The 3,841-nt window shown below is 32.8% G+C and overlaps 1 long non-coding RNA gene across 2 annotated transcripts; it reads left to right on the top strand.

The window, feature by feature from the left end:
* Nucleotides 1-681: 681 nt before the first annotated feature.
* Nucleotides 682-3,477, top strand: LOC128882364 (uncharacterized). 2 transcript variants are annotated; one of them, XR_008458361.1, is made up of 3 exons: nucleotides 682-1,350; nucleotides 1,569-1,586; nucleotides 1,987-3,477. It is a non-coding gene; the product is annotated as an uncharacterized LOC128882364 (long non-coding RNA). The 2 variants fall into 2 exon arrangements; XR_008458360.1 differs by having other exon boundaries at nucleotides 1,210-1,350; nucleotides 1,569-1,879.
* Nucleotides 3,478-3,841: the final 364 nt, after the last annotated feature.

Here is a 3,841-nt window from a genome sequence, read left to right as displayed (position 1 = left end):
TTTTATAGTAAATATAATCAGATCTCTTATAAAATAAAGCGCTACATTTTCAACTAGGTACTTTTTTTTAACTGGCATTCTTAACTAATGCTCAAACATTATTGCCTGCTTATTTTACTACAATACTGTTAGTATTCGTTATCCTTATATTCTAGTTACATTTGCAGTTTTTATTTAACATTTCAATATATCTTATTCTACAAAGGAACTCTCTATCACGCTTTTCAATTTTTCATTACTGATACTGGAACATAACTGGTTTTTTTTATTTTGGGCATGTTTATGTACCATCTCTTAATCCAGATTTGCTGCTGCCAGGGACCTGTAAAATAAGAGGATTATATATTATTTGATTTTATCGTATAAATGCAGTAGAATTAATTTGAGTTTTTAAGAAAGCAATGCTTTGAACATGTAGTTGTATGATTCTCAGACGTACTAGAATGAATGTACAGAATAACTCAAGGATATGAAAATCTGAGTGTCAATAGAGAATAGTACATAGAATGTAATCAAGCTGTATTGAATATGAACAGATAATAATAGTAAAGAAATATGTAGACAAATTTGAAACGATTTTGCCGGATGAGTCTAGCAGAAGGTTCCGTGATTCACACGACGTCCGCTGAAACTAACTGGCGTCGCGATTGCAAAGGAGGGAAAGAGACGGACGATCGAGAAATGAGAATAGTGTCGCGTACACGGTGCCGATAATATTCGTTAGGTTCGTGTGTTCATTATTATTTATCGTGCGTAATTGTGATAAAACGCGAGCCGTGTTTGATATTTTATCGCACAACGTTTAACTAAATCTCGTACGAGAAAACAGTTGAAGAGTCTAATTCGATAATCGTAACGTGTCTCGCCCAAGCAACGATCGCGAAACGACCAAGAGAAAGAGAAAAAGAGGCACACTCTGTTTGCGTATGGTTTTTAAATTGCATGGACAGTTTCGTTCCGCCGCACACCGTGTTCCTAGTGTGAAACCCCATTCGTTGGTATGACGAAATGAGACGCGTTTCGTTTCGTTCTTGTGCATCGTGAAACTCATGGGCAAACTATATGTCCCGAGCAGTGTGTAGCGGGTGAAATCTAGTTTCCGTTGAAAGGCTCGTGAACGGTGCGCGGACACAACCAACGACGTGCGTTCAGAGGCCCACCATGGCGGTGAATCCGCGTGATATGGACGGTTTTATGCCGCTCCTGTCAACGACGGATATCAAGAAAAAGTTGAACGTTGGTTATTTGCTGCTTAATTATTTGGGCGACGAGAGCAAGAGCATCGAATGTCAAGACATCGGACTATTTATCGACAACATCATACCATGGCTTAGCAACGGCAATCCCAAGGTACCAAACAGTTTTACATTTCATTTTATTTTACAATTTTAATCCCGAAACTCTTGCAACTACCAATCAAACTGATCTATATTCTTGGACTTTCACGTTCAGCTGATGTTCATCAAAAACATACCTCACGTACTTCTCGATTGCCTCTGTATATATCTGAATACAGAAACACGTCACAAATATTTCATGTAAAACACTGTAGTCTTTTCTACTTGCAGGAATCTTGACTTGTTAAGGTCGGTGTTGTGTTAATACGTTTCATTTGTAATTTTTTCTCTGTCGCTTGGCAGTATTTAATTCTATTATTCAACATTGTGGTTATGAAACGAGAAACACAAGGATTTGCTTAATAATCGTTAATATTTGTTCCTTTCATCTTGGTAATAGAATTTTGTAAAGGTATAACGAATGGGAGTATTTATAATGCTGATTTCTTTTACATCGTTTAAAATTTCTTTTAGACGGATATGTTTAGCAAACTTATATAAAGCATCTATTACTATATTTTTCGTTTTACCTTGACAAAATAGTAAGTTATTTTATTTACATCTTTTGATAACTTTAAATTAACAGATATAGTAGCAAACAACTTCTGAATAAAAAATTGCAACTGCAGTGATTGTTTTTGCATTCTAGATCTATCCGTTAACTTTATTATAGTGCATAATAGATGTATGTGGTAAATACTTTTAAAACCTCGGCCTACGTTCGTCTCTGTTTTAACTCCAAAGAAGAAAAGGAAAGAAACGATTCGATTTTGCTTTTGAAGAACCAGAATCGCAACAATCAAACAAAATGAGAATTTTACAGGTTATCATCTATAGCATATGACTATTAATAACTGTTAAATGATTTAGGAGAAAAGAAAAGAAACAGTTCAACATATGACTCATTTTAAAATGTAGTCAAAACACAAGAGAGTTGATTTACCTGACAATGATATTACAAATTGCAAAATTCGTGTAAGAGGACATAAACGATGGTGGCCTTTGTATATAAATTTGATTGATTGTCTCATCGTGGATTCATGGAAAATATATAATTCGTGAAGGCAGCGCACATGTCACAGTTGCAATTTTCATCTTAGTTACGATCAAAGTAGAAGTCTAAACTGTACCAAAATGGTCTCGAGATGATAAACAAAGAGGCACCTAGCAAAGAAGTTGGTAACCAAGAGAGAGAAAATATTTGAATTATGACTGTCATTCGAAACTGCACTACCGATAGAGTACATTATAACCATATAAGACATGTTACAGCAGATGAAAGAAAAGCAAAAAGTTGAAATATGTTTGAAAAAATATTAAATTATCATACCTAGAGATAATCAGTGACGTAATTGAAAACATTTATAACAAAGGCTTACGTCAATGAATATTAAATTTGTTTGTTCAACCAAAATAGTGGTAACGCATTTAAAATTTTTCTCAAAGTCGAAATGAAACATCACCTAAAAATTTTGTGTTCTTCTTTAAATAATTCTTTGTGTAAAAATCGCATTCTCTGCTTGATCCTTAATGGGTTAAGTGTTCTTCTTATGAATGGATACAGTATACTATGTAAACAAACTTGTATAAAGTGCCTTTTGTTTCTCGCATTTATTATAGTTGAGAAACCCGTGGCCAAACAAAAATATATACAAGAAACGAACGATGATTTTCTTGCATAGATTGAACAATAGAAATCGTTGAAGTCATTAAGCATAAAATGGATAAAGAGCCCATGTATGTGGTAGCAAGATGTACCGGGTGACAAACTGGTTGGATTGTATGTGTTTGAGCAGCGGTACTCATTTATTGAATTTTATTATTTGTCCATGGTGGAGAATGAAAACGTTAAGGGGTTACAGGCTTTTTCAAGAATTCTTATTGAAGTGATACCAAGATTTTATTTATATTGAAGTACATTAATGTATTGTATAAGTATTAAACTAGAAAATCATTTTTTTTTTTTTTTCATTTTTACGAAAATGACTTGACAGATGATTTAGTGAAGCGTCTAACAAATAAATGGTTTTGGGGTAGGAACAATAACTCAAACCAGGTTCAAACTAGAATTGTGAAACAAAATTAATTGTTTTCCTTAGTCTAAAAGCTAGTGAAATACATAACCGTTTTTAAAAATGTACATTTTTAATAAAATGGCATCGTTCCAAAGTAAAACATACAAATTTAGTCTAAAATTGTTTGCGATACTTAAAGTTGCATAAAGAATACAAATATTAATATAATACATTAATCCTACATATTTTACTAGAAAAACACGATTATTTCATAAAAAGAAATTCGAGTTGATTGATTGAAAATTGGGAAGTGTAGAGTGCCTGTTGATTTTGAAACTAGTCTGAAAACTGCCCTTACACTTTTGATATCGACTTTTAATTAACGGTATATCATTTTCGTATATATATTTATTATATATGTTATATATATTATATTTCGTATATATATACACCTCAAATTGTAGGAAATTTTATCTACTTAAAAAAAGG

The sequence above is a fragment of the Hylaeus volcanicus genome, unplaced genomic scaffold, assembly GCF_026283585.1.
Source record: "Hylaeus volcanicus isolate JK05 unplaced genomic scaffold, UHH_iyHylVolc1.0_haploid 11213, whole genome shotgun sequence".
Taxonomy (NCBI): Eukaryota; Metazoa; Arthropoda; class Insecta; order Hymenoptera; family Colletidae; genus Hylaeus; species Hylaeus volcanicus.
The sequence above is the reverse complement of the archived record's forward strand: the minus strand, read 5'-3'. Positions and strand labels throughout refer to the sequence as shown.